The sequence below is a fragment of the Eschrichtius robustus genome, chromosome 16 (assembly GCF_028021215.1).
Source record: "Eschrichtius robustus isolate mEscRob2 chromosome 16, mEscRob2.pri, whole genome shotgun sequence".
In the NCBI taxonomy this organism is placed as follows: Eukaryota; Metazoa; Chordata; class Mammalia; order Artiodactyla; family Eschrichtiidae; genus Eschrichtius; species Eschrichtius robustus.
This window is the reverse complement of record NC_090839.1, coordinates 90,203,678-90,226,484: the sequence shown is the minus strand read 5'-3', so window position 1 is coordinate 90,226,484 and position 22,807 is coordinate 90,203,678. Positions and strand designations below refer to the sequence as shown.

Sequence of the window (22,807 nt, the reverse complement as noted above, 5' to 3'; positions counted from 1 at the left end):
CAGCTAGTAAAACCTTACGATGCTCTACGGAGTTTCCAGTGAAAACCACAGCTCGGGCTTTGGGAAAATCAAAGGGCGGCGTGGGAGCCTAGGCGGGCAGCGGGAGGAGTGGCTGGAGGGCCTCCTGCGGGAGCCTGGGTTTGGGCCGAGGCCCCAGATGGCTGTGCCCATGGGGCCACCCTGAGCAAGGGTACCCGATTCAGCATGGGACGAACTTGGAGACGCATGAACAGTGCCTCCACCTGGGGCTGGTCTGGGGGTCAGCAACAATGATAGTTAACCTGTTTTGGCGGTTTGGGCGCAGACGTCCTGCTGAGGGCTCAGTGGGCCCTCTCCTTCCTCACCTTCCTCGGCCTCTCAGCGGCGGTCGGCACCATCCTTCACCAGTCTCCTCCTTCATCGGACTTCCCTCCAGCCCCACTGGCCACCCCCGCTCCTCTCCTCTGCTGGTCTCTCCTCTCCGCTCTCCCAGGACCTCTTCCTAGGACATCTCGTGCATCCCTGTGATTTCCAGTGGCGTCTTTTCCTGATCTTTGACCCCCAGGACCACAGATGGAACCCACATAAGCAGTTGGTATCTCTAATCTGCTTGTCTCACAGATGCCTCCACTTAGGTTCTTCGAAATGTGTCTTTTGACACTTTAACCCTAACTGTTCCCGCATCCTCACTGCAGCCATTCTAATCTCAGTGTCTGCCCCCTTGGTGACTCCTGTATCACTCAAGCCAGAAGCCCAGGAAGAGTCCTGGGTTTCTTTTTCCCTCTCCCGACCCCCGCGCCCAGCCCAGTGCATCAGCAGACCTGCCCATCTGTGTTCTAGGACATAGCAGGAACCTGCTCTCCTCTCTCTGTCTCTCCAGGGCATGGTTCCCTCTCACCGGGACAAGTGCCACAGCCTCTAACTGGTCCCCTCCTTCCCCATTTGTTCTCTTCCAAACCGTTCTCACACAGGCCGAAACATCGACCTTCCTAAAATACACCTGGACGATATCCTCCCTCCCCCGTACGAATTCAGCAGGGCCTGGAGCAGAACCCACCCCCCTCGGCCCCCAGGCAGCCTCCCAGGCCACTGCGTTTTGCTCTGTGCCGCCCACCGTGTTTCACGATGTCTCCCTAAGGGCCAGGCTTCCCCTGTCCTGGCCCCTTGCCGGGGTGCTCCACACACCAGCTCCACTGAACTGCTTCCTGCCGAAGCTGGCTTCCTGCCTTTGTCATCCCACCGTTACTCCAGGCTCCTTCCTGGGCCTCCCCCAGGGAGGAGCTGGCCAGACCACAGGTCGCTGGGCTCTTGCGATGGTCACCTTCCCTGGGCTGGCAGCTGGTCTCATCGTGACGTTATTATAAGTGGGTCTCTGTTTCAGGACATCTGGGAGTGCTGCTCTCCCAGTGTCCCCCCAGCCACACCGGCTGTCCTGCTGAGGCCCCACAGGGACTCGGCGCTGCTCACTTCCTCCGGCAGAGCAGCCTACGGTTCTGCCACAGCTCTTCCCAAGCTCTCTCGGCCTGTGCACTCTCCCTCTGGTTGTTGATGGAGCTCACGTGTTTCTCCTGATTATCTTCTGTTCTCCCACCTCCTCTCACACGATGGGTCCCCCTTCTGATCATCACATGCTCGGACCACAGCAGGCCCTGTCACTCAGTGACATGCGGAGCGTAGACCCCTGGCCCAAGGTCGCAGGCAGTCATAGGTGAGGGGGGGGGACTCCGCCCAGCTGCCAGCCTCTGGAGCCTGTGCTCTTCGTGACGGCCAGGCCACTGCAGAGAAGTTTTAGGGGGCAGACCCCTCCCTCTTGTGCTTTAGCGGAGGCTTTGTGGTGAAAGTGGACCCAGGATGGCACTTTGGTGTCAGTCTCTGCGGGGATTGAAGGAAGCCGCTCTGCGGACCTGCCTTTATTTGAATTGGGCTCCCCCAACCCCTTCAGTATTCTGCTTCCATGTCCTGGCTTTCTAAACGTTCACCCTTGACTGCAGTGGCTTCGGTTCCAAGCATGTCTTAGACTGAGGTGCCCGGGGCCCGGGCCCTCGCTCCCTCTCCATGGTCCTCTGCGCTGCCTGATCTGGTCTCCTCCCTCGAGGAGAGGGTAGGGTGTGAATGGAAATCAGCCAACGCCCATGTCCGTTTTAGTTCCGCAGCGCTGATCAAAGCGGGGAGGGATTGACCGCATTTATTATTGATCAAAGCGGGGAGGGATTGACCGCATTTATTGATCAAAGCGGGGAGGGATTGACCGCATTTATTGATCAAAGCAGGGAGGGATTGACCGCATTTATTGATCAAAGCGGGGAGGGATTGACCGCATTTATTGATCAAAGCGGGGAGGGATTGACCGCATTTTTTATTGATCAAAGCGGGGAGGGATTGACCGCATTTATTGATCAAAGCGGGGAGGGATTGACCGCATTTATTGATCAAAGCGGGGAGGGATTGACCGCATTTATTGATCAAAGCGGGGAGGGATTGACCGCATTTATTATCGATCAAAGCGGGGAGGGATTGACCGCATTTTTTATCGATCAAAGCGGGGAGGGATTGACCGCATTTATTGATCAAAGCGGGGAGGGATTGACCGCATTTATTGATCAAAGCGGGGAGGGATTGACCGCATTTATTATCGATCAAAGCGGGGAGGGATTGACCGCATTTATTATCGATCAAAGCGGGGAGGGATTGACCGCATTTATTATCGATCAAAGCGGGGAGGGATTGACCGCATTTATTATCGATCAAAGCGGGGAGGGATTGACCGCATTTATTATCGATCAAAGCGGGGAGGGATTGACCGCATTTATTATCGATCAAAGCGGGGAGGGATTGACCGCATTTATTATCGATCAAAGCGGGGAGGGATTGACCGCATTTATTATCGATCAAAGCGGGGAGGGATTGACCGCATTTATTATCGATCAAAGCGGGGAGGGATTGACCGCATTTATTATCGATCAAAGCGGGGAGGGATTGACCGCATTTATTATCGATCAGAGCGGGGAGGGATTGACCGCATTTATTATCGATCAGAGCGGGGAGGGATTGACCGCATTTATTATCGATCAGAGCGGGGAGGGATTGACCGCATTTATTATCGATCAGAGCGGGGAGGGATTGACCGCATTTATTATCGATCAGAGCGGGGAGGGATTGACCGCATTTATTATCGATCAGAGCGGGGAGGGATTGACCGCATTTATTATCGATCAGAGCGGGGAGGGATTGACCGCATTTATTATCGATCAGAGCGGGGAGGGATTGACCGCATTTATTGACGTAGCTTTTCTGGGCGGTTACGGTTTCCCCGAGGATGTCAGGGCCACGTGGCCTGTAAGCAAAACGGGACCGGACGTGATCCGTACGGAAAGAACTGTCAGGAGCAGGCTCTCTATCAGGGCTCTGGCAGAGGTGGCCCCCGCCGGGTGTCATCGCCCTGAGACCAGGACCGTGGTTCACTCGTCTGTCTGCGTGCCCTTCGGAGGCGCTCACCAGGCGAACTGGGTCAGTCCCTGGCGGAGTCCCCGGTGACAGACTCGAGTTACAGTTACCATCTGCCAAAAGGGAAGTGCTCTATGGCCCCCAGGTTACGTAAAATAAGGCATTGTTTCAAAATGCCACGCCAGCTGTTTTCTTAACAACTTGCATGATCGGCTGGTTCTTTGTCAAGACATCCTGCCTAAGTAAGAAGCAGGTCTTACGTGCAGTCATTTATTCCATCTGCAGCCACCCATCCGTCCATCCGTCCATTCAGCGCCAAGCCCTGACTGGGCGCCTGCTCTGCACCAGGCACTCTGCTGGGTGCTGGGGCGCAGAGCTGAAATGGTCGGTCTCAACCCACCGACCGCAGGGACCTGGTCAGACACGTCAACACGTCCTGCCACGTACGGCGCTCCTGCTGAGGTGCGTCCCGAGTTCAGTAGGGGGACGGCGTGCGGAGGCCCCAGCTGGGAGGTGGGCAGCGCCCTCAGAGGGGCAGGCATGCCAGGAGACCGGGGCCAGCAGACGACAAGGGGCGGCGTCAGCAAAGGCCCCAGAGCATAAGCCTCGAGGCGTTTAGAAACAGCCGGCTTTCAAGGTGACGCCAATGTGGGGGACCAGGCCAGGATGCTGAGAAAGTGGCCGAGGGCGTCATTAGTCCCTCATCAGCCTCTGGCTCTCCTGCTGGACCCACCTGGAGCTGGCTGATGCCCAGATGCTTTTCCTTCAGGGGAAAGGCAGTGTAGAAGAATCCGGAGTACTCTACAGTATTGTTATGATCGCACCAAGTGTGATTACCACACAAAGAATCTAAAGTGGATGAGATGGTTATCTCCGGGCTGATACTGATTTCAATTGTATAAAACACGTCTGCGGCCTTGGCTGCATCACTTCGTGTTGCTCTCAGTGGATTAGCCCGCGTCTCCCCGATGTGCGGACAGCAAGACCATCACTGTCTCCTGGGCCAATGATCTGGTTTTTATTTTTATTAGGAGCCAGTGCCCTTAAGAAGCAGCTGAACATGCTGGCTAATTACGGTCGGAAAAAAACAGCCTAGGGCTTCCCTGGTGGCGCACTGGTTGAGAATCTGCCTGCTAATGCAGGGGACACGGGTTCGAGCCCTGGTCTGGGAAGATCCCACGTGCCGCGGAGCGGCTGGGCCCGTGAGCCACAACTGCTGAGCCTGCGCGTCTGGAGCCTGTGCCCCGCAACGGGAGGGGCCGCGATAGTGAGAGGCCCGCGCACCGCGATGAAGAGCGGCCCCCGCACCGCGATGAGGAGTGGCCCCCGCTTGCCGCAACTGGAGAAAGCCCTCACACGAAAACTAAGAGACCCAACACAGTCATAAATAAATAAATAAAATAAAAGTATTAAAAAAAAAAAAGAAGGTGCTTCAAGATTCAAAAAAAAGAAAAAGAAAAAACAGCTTAGCTGCAAGTACACTAAAATGGAGATGGTATTTGGCCTACACTCAGTGGCGTGCAAGTGGACGGTTCTAAATAGCTCCATCCAACAGCCCACTCATCCAGCTACCCAGGGTACTCGCTGCCGCCAGCGCCTCCTGGCACGCTGAGTAGGATGCCATTCTCCTGGAAACCGTGGATCCTGCAGGGACCAAACTGGCGGGGTTTAGCGGCGGAGGCAGGCGCTTTGTAACACCTGCCTTCACAACGTGCCAGCCATTGCGAAAGGGCTTCTTTAGAGCTATAATTTATGGAGCAGAACTGTGGAGCTTGTGCCGAGTGTTTGTCCGTGCGCTGGACCGGAGCTGAAGCCCGTTATGGAGAGCGCGGGCCCCTGCAGACATCCTGTAGTTCTCTCTGTGGAGCCGGTAGTTCTCTGGTCCCAGGCGTCTCTGTGGGAGGCCAGGGGCTGGAGGGGGCAGCATTGTCCCAAGGCCTGGCCCGAGGTACAAGCCTGCTGGGCTGAGAGCAGGGGTCAGGCCCAGTGGTGGCCAGAGGAGCCTAGGGGCATCCCTGTGTTAAGAGAGAGCAGGGATTCTTGATGTCTTCATAGCAGGGACCCTGTAAACAGGCTGAAAACTCAGTTGCATAGCAAAAGGATTTGGCCCATTCCCTAAAATATTTGTTGAGTTTAATTAAGAATAACCTTTCTTTAAGATTATTATGATGACAAGGGGGAGATTGCCAGGAAAAACTTGTGATGGACTCTGAAGTGGACCCAAAAGCAAGTCACTGGGTGTCTCACCGAGCAGCCTTCAGGGTTACCTGATGCTTTGGGGGCCTGCACTTTTCGTTGTTTTTGAGCGATTTTTACAAAACTCTAGGTTATAGAAAACTTGTAGTGCTGCAAATAATTCTTGTCCATAGAGATGCAAATGAATTGTGTCCTGGTTATAAGTGGTTATTGCAGTAGTTAGTTATTGCTCTGTAGCTATTGGTCAGTTTTGCGTCTATCTGTAAATTCATTTTAGCATTCCTCATTGTCGTACATGTGTGTGTTGTTCAAATTCTCTTTTGATACATTGTAACATCTTACTGGTTCCCTCAATTAATGACAACTAAAATCTTTGACACATGCTCATTTTGTATTTGGATGAGAACCATGATTTTTCCCTTTTGAAAAATGTATCCTTTAACACGAGCGCATGGGCGTCCTACAGTGTTAGAAACCCACAGACTCATCTAAGGCAGCACGTGCCACAAGCTTCCATGATAACTGACATTTGGGGAGGGCCATCTCTGTATCTCAGACTAATTCTCAAACGGAGCCCTTCCCTGTTTTCATGAGTTTAACTAAGGCATTTTACTGCTAAAACAGAATAAGCTTGGTCTTTGACCACTTAGATAAAGTAGGTCTTTTCCCCATTAATTTATTTAAATCTTAGCACGTGACTCCTGTGAAGTCATTGCAGGTAACAAGCATACATACTTCTTACATGGAAATTTCGGAATATTTCATCTTGTTTAGTTCTACTGTTAGTTTTTAACAGATATGAGTGTTCATAGCTTTATACCTTATAATATTTAAATTTAATTAAAATATTAAAAATACCTTTGTAATTTGTTATTAAAGTTATATATACTCATTAATAAAAAATTTAGAAATTACTTACAGCACAAAGAATAAAAATACTCCCTATGATCCCACACGTGTGGAAAGCAACCCGCCCCCCGTGTGCTTGGTCCCTCTGCGGCCACATCCTCCAGGACTTGGCTCCATCGCTGAATCCCTCAGCCTTCCGTCTTCAAGCTCCCCCTCTCTCCTGCCTCCTTCTGCCTCAGAGGAGAATCATCTCCACCCCTCATGCCATCTGCTCCTCTCTGCCAAAGCCGTAGCATCATTTCCACAGGACAGACGGACAGACCCAGCCAGCGCTTTTCGGTCCCCTCCTCCTGGACGTCTCTTCACCCCATGCTCTCTTCACCCCTCCAGTTACAACCCCGCTCCCTGGGCTTGACTTCCATCTCCCTCCTCATTCCTACGTCTCAGTCTTTTGTCTCTGGGACCATTTTCTCTGACTCATCTGACTTCATTTCCAGTCCTGCCCTTGCAGTGTTGGTGTCCCTTGGTTTTCCTTGCTCAGGACACTGGTCTTCTCTCCCCACGTTTCCCCCAGTGATCCCTTCCCCGAGGGTCACCTCCCACCACGGGCTGCAGCTCCCCGTCATGTGCTTCCAACCCAGACCTCAGGTTCATGTAGACGGCTCCACCTAGACGTCCCCACCTAGACGTCCCCAGGTTCACCAAACTCAAACTGTCAAAGTAGACCTCATCACCCTCCCCCGAAGTTTCCCAGGCTAGAGACAGAGACGTCATTCCTGTCTCCTCACCACTCCCCGCCCCCCTCGAAGGCATCAGTACGTCCCTTTGGGTTGGTTTTACCTCGTAAGTGTCTTGTCTCATCCACTGCCCCTCCGCATTTCAGCACCCCTGTCCCTGACTGGCTCTGCCCCGTCATGCAATCCCACCCACCTGGCCTCCTCAGACCCTCCGCCCAGGAGTCCCCACGTTCTCTGCACGTCTGTGGAGTGCACACCCCGCTTGAAGCCCTGCAGAGGCCCCCAGAGCAGGCGTCGCATCCGGGCTGGGCAGGGAGCCTCGGGTTCCCCCAAATGTGCTTGTGCTTCTAACAGCCCGGAGACTAGTCCCAGGCCACCTTCTAACCAGATTGCCAGCCCTAATTCCTTCTTGCATAGAAACCCTTATTGCTTAGAGAGTAGATTCCAGGCTTATTTGCACATACATAGCGCCGTTGATCACCTGACCCCCGCCTGCCTCTCCAGATTTGTCTCCAGCCACTCATTGCTGTGCTTTTCTTGCTTCAGCATCAGGACTCTGCCCGGAGCTCCCTGAGTGCACCCAACGGCGCCACTGCGCCTTTGCTCGGCTCCCCGGTCCTGCCCTCCCGTCTTCCGCCGGCTCCTTTGTAGCACCTCCTCTGGGAACTGTCCTCGGTCATCTCCAGGAAGTGCTGTCCCCAGACTCCTGCTTGCACATTCAGGGCAGCCGTGCTGATTTGCCCAGCAGGCAAAGTGGGCCCTTAGAGAATCAGCACAGGCAGGATACCAAAACTAAGCAAAATATCTGGAAGGAAACTCTTTAATAATTTTTTCCTACTCCAAGTTTGCAAAGATATTTCCCTGTGTTTTCATTGAGAAGATTTATGGCTCTGAGCCTTGAGTTCAGGTCTTACAGTTATTTTACTTTCATTCTTTAATTTCTGGTCCTGCTGAACACATTTTTCCAAGTTGGTTGCTTTTTGTACTTCCCCTGCTATGATCTGTCAGTTTCCTTTCCCCTATTTTTCTATCAAGGCCTTAGGGTTTTTTCCGTCATTTGTGACAAGAATTTTTTCAATTTCTTTTTTTACTCTTAATTTTTGTGTATTACTTTTTGACATACAGAAGGGTTTATTGTGTAGTAAATCTACTGATGTTTTCCTTTATGATTTCTTTCATCACTTTTATGTTTGGATATTTCAACACTATCAAGCATAACATATATTTTTATAAGTTTTCATCTTGTTTGTAAACCTTTAAGGTTTAATACATTTAACTCTTTAATTCATCTGGAATTTAGATGTAAGTAATCTGACATGTGACCTTTTATTTTTTCCAAATGACCCCACTTTTTTCAGCATGACTTATCAAATAATCCATTTATTTATGAAGTGCCTTTTTCATATATTAAGGGGACCTGTTTATGTAAAAGTCTGTGGAGTTTGTTTGGACCCATTGATTCATCACCTGATTATCTGCCAGTTCTATAATATTTTCATTGCTTTAGTCCCAAAATATGTTTTAATAACTGATAAAGCATTCCTCTCTTTTCAGATTTTTTTTTTTTTACTTTTTTTATTCTTAGTTACATAGTTCTTTATTTTGTTTTTTTTTGTTGTTGTTGTTTTTTCACACACACACACTGTATTTTATTTTTACAAGGGATAAATAGACAGACACCAAGTATTGTACATGGATGACCACAACAAAAGCAACAATGATTGCAATTACCAAACATGAAACACACTCATACTATGTCATAATATTGACATTCAGTCCAGTAATCCTCCACTGTAACAGCTCCTTTACTTTGCAGTGAAAATTGATTTGTATATTCTTTGCCTCTGAGTCCTTGTGGGATTTTTTTTTTTTAAATTCAGACAGAAAGTCACAAAAATTATACTCATCCTCATCAGTTCACTCAGTCCCATGTAATTAATTTTTTTTTTTTCATCTTGACCTTTTGTTAGCACTTTTATGAGTTCATCAGTTTTTCATTAGAGTTCTGAAAATGCTTATTCATTCAGTTCAGCAGTACAGTCAGTTACCAGAAACCTGTACTTGTCAGAGTCTTTTCCATGAATTTCTTGAAGATGAAACCCTTTTATAGGAACATATTTGCAAAATCATCAGAGTACACCCAGAACTGTCTGTAAATGACAAAAGACTTAAAAATGACCACGGTTAAAGATTTGACGAAAGTTCATAATAATGCAGTTGACAAGAAAATTAGTTATTTCTGAGATATACATTTTAAAGTAATAACTAGGATTATTACTTATAACATTATACCAGAACATATAAGATTTTTAGAAATTTCATGTAATGTCTGAAACATTTATATTAACATATTTCCATACATATTTCCATACAAATACAAATATAAGATTTTTAGAAATTTCATGTAATGTCTGAAACATTTATATTAACATATTTCCATACAAATAACCCAATGAAAGTTTAGTATTAGTTGTTTTGTTTGTTTTTTTATACTGCAGGTTCTTGTTAGGCATCAATTTTATACACATCAGTGTATACATGTCAATCCCAATCGCCCAATTCAGCACACCACCATCCCCACCTCACCGCAGTTTTCCCCCCTTGGTGTCCATATGTCCATTCTCTACATCTGTGTCTCAACTTCTGCCCTGCAAACTGGCTCATCTGTACCATTTTTCTAGGTTCCACATACATGCATTAATATACGATATTTGTTTTTCTCTTTCTGACTTACTTCACTCTGTATGACAGTCTCTAGATCCATCCACGTCTCAACAAATGACTCAATTTCGTTCCTTTTTATGGCTGAGTAATATTCCATTGTATATATGTACCACAACTTCTTTATCCATTCGTCTGCTGATGGGCATTTAGGTTGCTTCCATGACCTGGCTATTGTAAATAGTGCTGCAATGAACATTCGGGTGCATGTGTCTTTTTGAATTACGGTTTTCTCTGGGTATATGCCCAGTAGTGGGATTGCTGGGTCATATGGTAATTCTATTTTTAGTTTTTTAAGGAACCTCCATATTGTTCTCCATAGTGGCTGTATCAATTTACATTCCCACCAACAGTGCAAGAGGGTTCCCTTTTCTCCACACCCTCTCCAGCATTTGTTGTTTGTAGATTTTCTGATGATGCCCATTCTAACAGGAGTGAGGTGATACCTCATTGTAGTTTTGATTTGCATTTCTCTAATAATTAGTGATGTTGAGCATCTTTTCATGTGCTTCGTGGCCGTCTGTATGTCTTCTTTGGAGAAATGTCTATTTAGGTCTTCTGCCCATTTTTCGATTGGGGTGTTTGTTTCTTTGATATTGAGCTGAATGAGCTGTTTATATATTTTGGAGATTAATCCTTTGTCCGTTGATTCATTTGCAAATATTTTCTCCCATTCTGAGGGTTGTCTTTTCATCTTGTTTATGGTTTCCTTTGCTGTGCAAAAGCTTTGAAGTTTCATTAGGTCCCACTTGTTTATTTCTGTTTTTATTTCCATTACTCTAGGAGGTGGATCAAAAAAGATCTTGCTGTGATTTATGTCAAGGAGTGTTCTTCCTATGTTTTCCTCTAAGAGTTTTATAGTGTCCAGTCTTATATTTAGGTCTCTAATCCATTTTGAGTTTATTTTTGTGTATGGTGTTAGGGAGTATTCTAATTTCATTCTTTTATATGTAGCTGTCCAGTTTTCCCAGCACCACTTATTGAAGAGACTGTCTTTTCTCCATTGTATATCTTTGCCTCCTTTGTCATAGATTAGTTGACCATAGGTGTGTGGGTTTATCTCTGGGCTTTCTATCTTGTTCCATTGATCTATGTTTCTGTTTTTGTGCCAGTACCATATTGTCTTGATTACTGTAGCTTTGTAGTATAGTCTGAAGTCAGGGAGTCTGATTCCTCCAGCTCCATTTTTTTGCCTCAAGACTGCTTTGGCTATTCGGGGTCTTTTGTGTCTCCATACAAATTTTAAGATGATTTGTTCTAGCTCCGTAAAAAATGCCATTGGTAATTTGATAGGGATTGCATTGAATCTGTAGATTGCTTTGGGTAGTATACTCATTTTCACAATGTTGATTCTTCCAATCCAAGAACATGGTATATCTCTCCATCTGTTGGTATCATCTTTAATTTCTTTCATCAGTGTCTTATAGTTTTCTGCATACAGGTCTTTTGTCTCCCTAGGTAGGTTTATTCCTAAGTATTTTATTCTTTTTGTTGCAGTGGTAAATGGGAGTGTTTCCATAATTTCTCTTTCAGATTTTTCATCATTAGTGTATAGGAATGCAAGAGATTTCTGTGCATTAATTTTGTATCCTGCAACTTTACCATATTCATTAATTAGCTCTAGCAGTTTTCTGGTGGCAGTTTTAGGATTCTCTATGTATAGTATCATGTCATCTGCAAACAGTGACAGTTTTACTTCTTCTTTTCCAATTTGTATTCCTTTTATTTCTTTTTCTTCTCTGATTGCCGTGGCTAGGACTTCCAGAACTATGTTGAATAATAGTGGTGAGAGTGGACATCCTTGTCTCGTTCCTGATCTTAGAGGAAATGCTTTCAGTTTTTCACCATTGAGAATGATGTTTGCTGTGGGTTTGTCATATATGGCCTTTATTATGTTGAGGTAGGTTCCCTCTATGCCCACTTTCTGGAGAGTTTTTATCAGAAATGGGTGTTGAATTTTGTCAAAAGCTTTTTCTGCATCTATTGAGATGATCATATGGTTTTTATTCTTCAATTTGTTAATATGGTGTATCACATTGATTGATTTGCGTATATTGAAGAATCCTTGCATCCCTGGGAGAAATCCCACTTGATCGTGGTGTATGATCCTTTTAATGTGTTGTTGGATTCTGTTTGCTAGTATTTTGTTGAGGATTTTTGCATCTATATTCATCAGTGATATTGGTCTGTAATTTTCTTTTTTTGTAGTGTCTTTGTCTGGTTTTGGTATCAGGGTGATGGTGGCCTCATAGAATGAGTTTGGGAGTGTTCCTTCCTCTGCAATTTTTTGGAAGAGTTTGAGAAGGATGGGTGTTAGCTCTTCTCTAAATGTTTGATAGAATTCACCTGTGAAGCCATCTGGTCCTGGACTTTTGTTTGTTGGAAGATTTTTAATCACAGTTTCAATTTCATTACTTGTGATTGGTCTGTTCATATTTTCTATTTCTTCCTGATTCAGTCTTGGAAGGTTATACCTTTCTAAGAATTTGTCCATTTCTTCCAGGTTGTCCATTTTATTGGCATAAAGTTGCTTGTAGTAGTCTCTTAGGATGCTTTGTATTTCTGCGGTGTCTGTTGTAACTTCTCCTTTTTCATTTCTGATTTTATTGATTTGAGTCCTCTCCCTCTTTTTCTTGATGAGTCTGGCTAATGGCTTATCAATTTTGTTTATCTTCTCAAAGAACCAACTTTTAGTTTTATTGATCTTTGCTATTGTTTTCTTTGTTTCTATTTCATTTATTTCTGCTCTGATCTTTATGATTTCTTTCCTTCTGCTAACTTTGGGTTTTGTTTGTTCTTCTTTCTCTAGTTTCTTTAGGTGTAAGGTTAGATTGTTTACTTGAGATTTTTCTTGTTTCTTTAGGTAGGCTTGTATAGCTATAAACTTTCCTCTTAGAACCGCTTTTGCTGCATCCCATAGGTTTTGGGTCGTCGTGTTTTCATTGTCATTTGTCTCTAGGTAGTTTTTTATTTCCTCTTTGATTTCTTCAGTGATCTCTTGGTTATTTAGTAACGTATTGTTTAGCCTCCATGTGTTTGTGTTTTTTACGTTTTTTTCCCTGTAATTCATTTCTAATCTCATAGCGTTGTGGTCAGAAAAGATGCTTGATATGATTTCAATTTTCTTAAATTTACTGAGGCTTGATTTGTGACCCAAGATGTGATCTATCCTGGAGAATGTTCCGTGCGCACTTGAGAAGAACGTGTAATCTGCTGTTTTTGGATGGACTGTCCTATATATATCAATTAAATCTATCTGGTCTATTGTGTCATTTAAAGCTTCTGTTTCCTTATTTATTTTCATTTTGGATGATCTGTCCATTGGTGTAAGTGAAGTGTTAAAGTCCCCCACTATTATTGTGTTACTGTCGATTTCCTCTTTTATAGCTGTTAGCAGTTGCCTTATGTATTGAGGTGCTCCTATGTTGGGTGCATATATATTTATAATTGTTATATCTTCTTCTTGGATTGATCCCTGGATCATTATGTAGTGTCCTTCCTTGTCTCTTATAACATTCTTTATTTTAAAGTCTATTTTGTCTGATATGAGTATAGCTACTCCAGCTTTCTTTTGATTTCCATATGCATGGAATATCTTTTTCCATCCTCTCACTTTCAGTCTGTATGTGTCCCTAGGTCTAAAGTGGGTCTCTTGTAGACAGCATATATATGGGTCTTGTTTTTGTATCCATTCAGCCAGTCTATGTCTTTTGGTTGGGGCATTTAATCCATTCACGTTTAAGGTAATTATCGATATGTATGTTCCTATGACCATTTTCTTAATTGTTTTGGGTTTGTTTTTGTAGGTCCTTTTCTTCTCTTGTGTTTCCCACTTAGAGAAGTTCCTTTAGCATTTGTTGTAGAGCTGGTTTGGTGGTGCTGAATTCTCTTAGCTTTTGCTTGTCTGTAAAGCTTTTGATTTCTCCATCAAATCTAAATGAGATCCTTGCCGGGTAGAGTAATCTTGGTTGTAGGTTCTTCCCTTTCATCACTTTAAGTATATCATGCCACTCCCTTCTGGCTTGCAGAGTTTCTGCTGAGAAATCAGCTGTTAACCTTATGGGAGTTCCCTTGTATGTTATTTGTCGTTTTTCCCTTGCTGCTTTCAATAATTTTTCTTTGTCTTTAATTTTTGCCACTTTGATTACTATGTGTCTCGGCGTGTTTCTCCTTGGGTTTATCCTGTATCTGGGACTCTCTGCGCTTCCTGGACTTGGGTGGCTATTTCCTTTCCCATGTTAGGGAAGTTTTCGAGTATAATCTCTTCAAATATTTTCTCTGGTCCTTTCTCTCTCTCTTCTCCTTCTGGGACCCCTATAATGCGAATGTTGTTGCGTTTAATGTTGTCCCAGAGGTCTCTTAGGCTGTCTTCATTTCTTTTCATTCTTTTTTCTTTAGTCTGTTCCGCAGCAGTGAATTCCACCATTCTGTCTTCCAGGTCACTTATCCCTTCTTCTGCCTCAGTTATTCTGCTATTGATTCCTTCTAGTGTAGTTTTCATTTCAGTTATTGTATTGGTCATCTCTGTTTGTTTGTTCTTTAATTCTTCTAGGTCTTTGTTAATCATTTCTTGCATCTTCTCAATCTTTGCCTCCATTCTTATTCCGAGGTCCTGGATCATCTTCACTATCATTATTCTGAATTCTTTTTCTGGAAGGTTGCCTATCTCCACTTCATTTAGTTGTTTTTCTGGGTTTTTTTCTTGTTCCTTCATCTGGTACATAGCCCTCTGCCTTTTCATCTTGTCTATCTTTCTGTAACTGTGGTTTTTGGTCCACAGGCTGCAGGATTGTAGTTTTTCTTGCTTCTGTTGTCTGCCCTCTGGTGGTTGAGGCTATCTAAGAGGCTTGATGGGAGGCTCTGGTGGTGGGTAGAACTGACTGTTGCTGTGGCGGTCAGAGCTCAGTAAAACCTTAATCCACTTGGCTGTTGATGGGTGGGGCTGGGTTCCCTCCCTGTTGCTGTGGCGGTCAGAGCTCAGTAAAACCTTAATCCACTTGACTGTTGATGGGTGGGGCTGGGTTCCCTCCCTGTTGGTTGTTTTGCCTGAGGCAACCCAACACTGGAGCCTACCCGTGCTCTTTGGTGGGGTTAATGGCAGACTCTGGGAGGGCTCACGCCAAGGAGAACTTCCCAGAACCTCTGCTGCCAGTGTCCTTATCCCCACGGTGAAACAGAGCCACCACTCGCCTCTGCAGGAGACCCCCCAACACCAGCGGGTAGGTCTGGTTCAGTCTCCCCCAGGGTCACTGCTCCTTCCCCTGGGTCCCGATGCGCACACTACTTTGTGTGTGCCCTCCAAGGGTGGGGTCTCTGTTTCCCCCAGTCCTGTCAAAGTCCTGCAATCAATTCCCACAAGGCTTCAAAGTCTGATTCTCTAGGAATTCCTCCTCCCGTAGCCGGACCCCCAGGTTGGGAAGCCTGACGTGGGGCTCAGAACCTTCACTCCAGTGGGTGGACTTCTGTGGTATAAGTGTTCGCCAGTCTGTGAGCCACCCACCCAGTAGTTATGGGATTTGATTTTACTCTGATTGCGCCCCTCCTACCGTCTCGCTGTGGCTTCTCCTCTGTCCTTGGACGTGGGGTATCCTCCTTGGTGAAGTCAGGGTCTTCCTGTCAATGATTGTCCAGCAGCCAGTTGTGATTCTGGTGCTCTCGCAAGAGGGAGTGAGAGCACGTCCTTCTACTCCGCCATCTTGGTTAATCTCCCTCTTTTCAGAATTTTTGTTAGTTCTTGTCACCTATTTAGTCTTCCAGAAAAAAATTGGAATTATTTTGTCAAATTTTGAAAATCATCACATTGACTTTTTAATCATGTTAAACCTATGATAAGTTTTATGAGAACTGACTTCTTGTTGATTCTGTCTTCCCATACAGAAAAATAATATGCTTCTCCATTTCTTCAGCTATTTTTTTATATTGCTTAGTGAAGTTTGCAGGTTTATACCCATAGGTTCTATACTTTATTTGTTACAGTTACCCTAAGATTTTGTCTTATTGCTACTGTAAATAGGATTTTCTTTCCATTTCATCTTCTAAAGAGTTATTCATTGTTGAAACATAGGAAAGCTATTGATGTTTAGGTATTTATTATTATTATAAATATTTTTTCAGTTGATCCTTTTAGTTTTCAAGGTAGACAATCGTATCTTCTCCAAATAGTAAAAATGTTTTGTTTCCTTTTGCTTTTTTTTTTTTAATAATTTATGTTAATCCTCTTATTTATGTACTTTTTTTGGCTGCGTTGGGTCTTCATTGCTGTGCGTGGGCTTTCTCTAGTTGCGGCGAGCGGGGGCTACTTTTCGTTGCAGCGTGAGGGCTTCTCATTGCGGTGGCTTCTCTTGTTGCGGAGCGCAGGCTCTAGCCACACGGGCTTCAGTAGTTGTGGCACACGGGCTCAGTAGTTGTGGCTCACGGATTCTAGAGCGCAGGCTCAGTAGTTGTGGCACACAGGCTTTGTTGCTTCATGGCATGTGGGATCTTCCTGGACCAGGGCTCGAACCCGTGTCGCCTGCATCGGCAGGCAGATTCTTAACCACTGCCCCACCAGGGAAGCCCTCCTTTTGCTTTTATATCTTACTGGGTTGGTCAGAATAATTTTAAAAAGTAAAGGTAATTGGCATAGTCATTGTTTATCTGATCTCAATGGGATGTCTACAAGGATTTTACTGTTATGTATGATATTGATATTTTTGTTGTTTATTGAGTTTTGACAAATATATATACAGCATGTAGCTCATACCTTAAACAAGACACAAAACATTTTCAACATTTCAGAAGGTTCCCTGTGTCCCTTTCCAGTCTTCCTCCTTCAAAGGCAAGCACTCTTCCGACTTCTATCTGAACTTTATATAAATGAACACGATACTGATTTGAAACAGCCGTTTCTCATCCTGTAATACGTTCCTCCCATGCCTGGTTCTTAGGGTTTTTAAAATATATGTAGGGTTGTTTCTTCTTTCTAAGCAAGTTTGTGTTTTCTTTTAATTCCACTTAGCAATACCCTACAGTTTACGCAGGAGAATTCACTATATGAATACCCTGTAGGCTCGCAGCTCCGCCGTGAACTCCCAAGGTCCTGTCTCTGGACAGGTTTCCGAGCTGACTCTGAGGGACTTGGCCATCATTATGAGGTTCCCGAGCCTCAGACTTGAAATCAATGTCTTTTTCCTTAGCTTGGAAAGAAACACTGTCTTCCATAAGCTAATACCTGTCTTCGTCTTTTCCAAAGATGTGCGAGGACTGTCAGGTTGGAAGGACGATTCTGCGTCCTCTGCTCCTTCGCTGCCTCTGACACGTGGAGAAGTCCACACCGCAGGCAGCACTGCTGTCAAGAGGCGGCTGGTTCTCCCGGGCGACTTAGCGGCTTCCTTTCAAAACCCCACATCCAGAGCGTTGCTTTGTTCCCTTAGTCAACAGGGAACCCAAAGCTAAACCGAGCGCTTAGCTGAGCTTCCAAAGTCACCCAGGTGTTAGAACGGCTCTCTGGCTTCTTCTCCTTAGTGATTTTGGATTTGTTTATCTTTCATTTTCATTTCGTCATCCAGTTTTATGCATATTTCACTGTAGAAGGTCTTTAACAGCAGGAGGTCTCTCTTTCTGTCTCTCCACACACGCACACACACACACACACACACACACACACACTCACGCAGGACAGAATGCTGCCAGAGCGAGGGGCGAGCGCAGAGGGCCGTGCAGCGCCACTGCAGCACCGCGTGGAAGCGGAGCCCGGCAGCTGGACCCGCGGAGCCGGGCCGGCGGTGCTGTGCGGGCAGCTCTCGTCCTGGCGGCAGAGGGCAGGGGCCCGGGGCCGGGTGCGGGGAGGGCCCTTATTCTGAACCGGAGAGTGAATTTCCGGGAAGAGGGGGCCGAGGACGGCCGGGAAGCCGGGCGCGGGAACGGGAAGCGCCCTGCGAGGCGGTGGTCCGGGCACTTGCTGAGTCTGAGATGATGTTTGGGGGTTCGGGTAGCGACGGCCCAGGGCAGTTTGTCTTTCCTGGAGCGTGGAACATTCTGGTGCCAACACCCTTCTCGAGCAGGGCTTCTTGTGTCACCTGCTGGTCCAAGACTGGCTTCTGGAGAAGGTTCTCGGAGGCCCCGACACCTGCGCCCCTCCGGGCGTCCTGGGGGAGGTGAGGAGGCCCCCCGCCCCAGGGAGACCCTGCAGCTTGGCTCGCTCTCCTGCCGTCAGCCCGCCAGCCCCCTCCCCAGCGAGCATGTGAGACGCCCTCTCCCGCCTCGCCCTTAGGTGCTTCAGAGCTGACGCTGGGCTTTGTGCTGTTTTGCTTGCCAAAGTGGCAAAGAGACTTTGTTCTTTATGCTTCAAATCGTTTTCATCCGTCTTTGAAACACATCTCACACAGGTACTGGCTAAAAGCCTCAGAGTGTGAGGAAGTGGTTTCGGCCTTCGCTCAATTTTCTGTGGGTTTTTGCATGTTGAACCTCACGTTAAAAGCACTTGCTCCCATTTTAAAATCCATCCAGGAAGACAGTGTGCGTCACAGACGTTCCCTGTCGCTTTGCTGTGTCGTAGGCCCAGAGAGGGGCTGAGGCGGGGGGGTTGCGGTCCTGTCCCCTTGGCTCCCTGCCCTCGGGCAAGATGAGGAGGTGGGCAGGGCAGCCGAGGGGCCGCACAGCCCCTGCGGGTCCTTGCCTTCCCAAGCCCGTCCCCCAGACGGACGCGGCTTCCTGCACGGGGACGCCCGGTGCAGAGCAGAGTGGCCCCTGCCGCATGTCTTCCCCAAGGCCAGCTCAGCTGCTTCCACCAGGTCGCCGGCCAGCCGAGGTCGGACCTGTCCCCAGCCCACCACCTGGGGCTCCCTGCCACCAAGACTTGTCTCCTGCCCCAGGCTGAGTTGCCCTCCGCTTCTGCATTCGTCCAGTGCCCATGTCCAACCTCTCTGGCCAGTGTCTCCTCTGATGCAAACGGCTTCTCCAGTTCAGGGACCACACTCCTCCCAGGGCTGTGTCGCCGCGTGAGCCCACGCCTGGGGCACATTTGGTGTCTTACCAACAGCTCAGGAGGCCCAGTCCCTTGGATGTGAACAGCAGAGCCCAGTCCCTTGGATGTGAACAGCCGAAGGCCTCAAAGCCTGTTCTTGGCATCACTCAGGCCACAGTCCTTAGCAGAGAATTTCATTTAGTTCCTTAAATGCTCAACTCTTTTGTTCTTAACTCTTAAGGCAAAACTTGGTACATTGTAACTCTAACCCCACAGACTTTTACTGTTTCTCTAAAGACAGATACAGCAGAGAAAGCCTCCCAAAGTGAAAGATGTGAAACTATTGTAGCCGTCTGCCCTTCGGGCTTTTGTCTTAGGCAGAAAGTACCCGCCCACTTCTCCTGCTCCTTCTCCTGGTCCAGTGATGCTGTCTGCCTAGTCTGAGTCTCTCACCCCATCCATCCTTAGCGGAGTGGCCTGTCCCTCCTGTGACCTCAGTTTTCTCCCCCATGATTCCATGAGTAGGTCTGGGTCACAACATCCTTTCAAAATTGTGTTTCGATTCGCTCATTTTTAGGTATGTTTAATGCCTCGACAGAATCCTGGAAGACCTCATGGTCTTCTCTCAAGAGTACGACGGTCTATTCTAAAAATATTATTTCTGCCAGCTCAAGCTTGAAATTCTAAAGTGTCACTACAAATGATATTCCTTTCATTCTTTTAATAATTTTTTATCCAGAATCCTGCAGAAGGATCTCATTTAACCTTGCAGAGCTTGCTATTATCTGGGCTTCTCTTTTTAATGTCCAGATGAGCTATGAATAAACCAAGAGAGGCTGCTCTGTCGCCCTGGGTGTGCTAGCCTCTGAGTTTTCCCGTCCGCGCAGAGCAGATGAGTGGCTTGGAGTGGCGACCCAGTCCACAGCCTCCCCCCGAGCGGCCTCACTCTGTGGAGGTTGAGATTATTTGTGTGTCTGGGCTTTGACACTGTGTCTCTGTTGACACGATGACAATAATCTGAGGGTGCTTTAGTATAGAGAAGCGAATGTTATTCATCCCGCCCAACTAATTTCAATAACTCGTTCAGCTGAACACTGAAGTATAGGTCAGAGTCTCTGAAAAACTTGAAAATAATTACACAAAGCACTTGAAAAATCATGAGAATGGTTTAGAACACAACTGTAATATTGACCTGTACTTGTTTTGTTTCATGTTTTTCTCCTACTCTTTATTTTCCAAAGAAGATTTTTGCTAATGAACTTATATTACTTTTTTTGTGAGATACATACATATATATGTGTGTATATGTATAAAAATAAAATTTACCTTTTTGTATTACTCTATGGATGTACAGTTCTCAGGATAGACCCAGGTTTTATAGTTTATGTAATTTTGGAGCTTTGGTTAAGAAAAACCATTCAAACCTGAAAGTACCCCTGCTGGGACCTTGGGCAGGGCCAGCGCAGACGGGGGCCAAGAGCTCAAGGTCCCTCTGGAGGGGGCACAGGGTCCACCGGGAGGGCATTGGGTGACTGCTGTTTGCAGCCTGTGGAGGTCCCGGCTTTTTCACTCCACCCAAAGGCAGCAGGTCCCCAAACACGAGAGGTTCCCGTGAGCCACGTCTGGGACAGCCCGCCCTCCAGAGCTCCGACCCCAGAAGAATCCCAGTGGCTTAAATCCGGGCTTTCCGCGTCCAGCTGGTGAGCGCCATGCACACCTGGTGTCCTCACACACCAGCCCCGATCTCTTCTCGCGCAGGACACCAGGGGTCTCCAGTGCAGGCCCCACACCTGCCCCTCTCCTCCTGGTCCCGCCGACCCATTAACTGACTGGCCTTTTCCCCCCCTCGGTAAACGTTTTATTTAGAACACTTTTTGGTTTACAGGATAATTGTGGAGATAGAGGGCTCCCTGGACCCCATGCTCAGTTGCCCCTCTTATTAACATCTTGCCTTTGTGGGGGACATTTGTCACAATCAGTGAACTAATATTGGCCTGTGGTTATTACCTGAAGGCCATGCTTTATTCGGGTTTCCTCAGCGTTTCGCAGATGCCTTTCTCTGTCCCAGGCTCCCATCCAGCGCCACATCACATTCAGGGGCCGCGTCTCCTTGGGCTCCTCTTGGCCGGGCAGTTTCTCAGACTTACCCTGGTTTTGATGACGGTGGCAGCTCTGAGGAGGCAGGCCAGGCGTTTCGTAGGATGCCACTCTGTTGGGGTTTGTCAGAGCGTTCTCTCATGGCTAGACTGGAGTTTGGGGTTTGGGGGAGGGAGCCCACTGAGGTGAAGCGCCCTCTCCTCACGTCCCATCCCTCCAGGCGCCTGTTCTCAGCCTGCTGCTGTTGATGTGGGTTAGGCTTGGTAAACGTCGGGGGCTGTGACTGAGTTTGTGCCTAGGGTCGCGTTCTCTGTGGCCCCTGTCCTGAGTGTGCACGATCGGCCTCAGAAACCCAGAGCACTTGCATTCAGCGTCTACACAGCCAGCCCGGGGCGGGAAAGGAGAGTGTCTGATGAGGTCCACCTCGAAGGCCACGGTCCAAGAGAATAGCTCCTCTTCTGAATCATCTCTGTGACCGAGCCCTCGGCTTCCTTGCTTTAATGCGAAGCAGCTACAAGAAGTCAGAAGAACAACATTGGGCTTATCCGGGAGTTTCCACGAGGTGGAGAGATCAGGCCATAGTCCGTGCCTCGGTTTCTCGGGTGGGAATGGGGAAGCTCGCACCTGCCGCAGGTAACTGTGGAGGTTGGATGCGCCCCGACGGAGGCATGGCCAGTGCCTGGGGCACAGCAGGTGCTTCCCCAGAACAGGGGGAAATCCAGATCCTACGGTGGGTCACGCACTTTTCTCTGTGCTGAGGATCCAACAGTGAATTAAATGCATTTGAATGGAGTTTATCTCATGGGTGGCTATTTAAATGGGTAGCCATTATTATTATAATACTTATGATATTTATATCTCAGGAGACACAATATGCAGACAGTTGTAGCCAAATCAGCGGTGGAATTACAATTAGGAAAATAAATTTGCATTTTAATTTTCCACTTAACTCACTCTGTAACCTGGGGGAAGTTATTTTAATGAAAGAATGTTCATTCTCATCCACGTAAAAAAATACAAGGTGAAATCATCATCAGTGAAATCATATATTTTCATCTGTCAAATGTGCAATTTAAGACAGTTATAATGCTCACTGCTGGCAATGTAGTGACAAAACAGTCACTTTCTAAAAACTTTTTGTTAGGAAAAGTACTAAATACGCACAAAGGTACAGAGTATTCTTGTCTTTGGTTTCAAAAACCATTAATATTTTACCACATTTGTTTCATCAGTTCCCCACCTTTTTTGCTGAAGTATTTTAAAAAGAAATCCCAGAGATTTTGTCTGTTTCATCCTTAAGTGATTCAGTAAATAGCTCAAAAGAGAACATTATACGTAACAAAATTAATGGAATCTTTAATATCATCTTATACTCAGTCCACATTTAAGTGTCCCTCATCGTTTTTTAAAAAAAGTTTTCACAGTTGATTTGCTTGAATCAGGATCCAAACAAGGTCCATCTGTTGTGTTGGTGGTTTTGTCTCTTTCGTCTCTTAACCGACTTGCCCTGCTTTTAGCCCCCGCCTGCCTTCCTCCCTGCTCTCGCCTGGGGTACAGGCCAGGGCGCTTGCTTGTTGAATGTCCCAAGTCCGGGATTTGGCTATCCGCTTCCTCCTGGTGTCACTTAATTGGTTCCTGCATCTTCTTTATTGCCCAGACACATTCCGCTCTTGGTTTTGTGTGCTTTCTTGGGGTGTGTGCGAGTGTCAGCACTTCCCGGGTGCTTCTGGGTACCCCATACCTCGTCTCACAGGGCGACACTGGAGGCCCGGCTGCTCTGTCCTCAGTGATGTTGGACCATCCAGGAGCCTAGGCGGTGACAGCCCGTAAGGCTTGGGAG

The 22,807-nt window shown here is 46.8% G+C and overlaps 1 protein-coding gene across 3 annotated transcripts in view; it reads left to right on the top strand.

Annotated features, from left to right (window-relative positions):
- SDK1 (sidekick cell adhesion molecule 1) overlaps positions 1-22,807 on the top strand; it is a 539,173-nt gene that overhangs the window by 331,171 nt on the left and 185,195 nt on the right. The window lies entirely within an intron of this gene.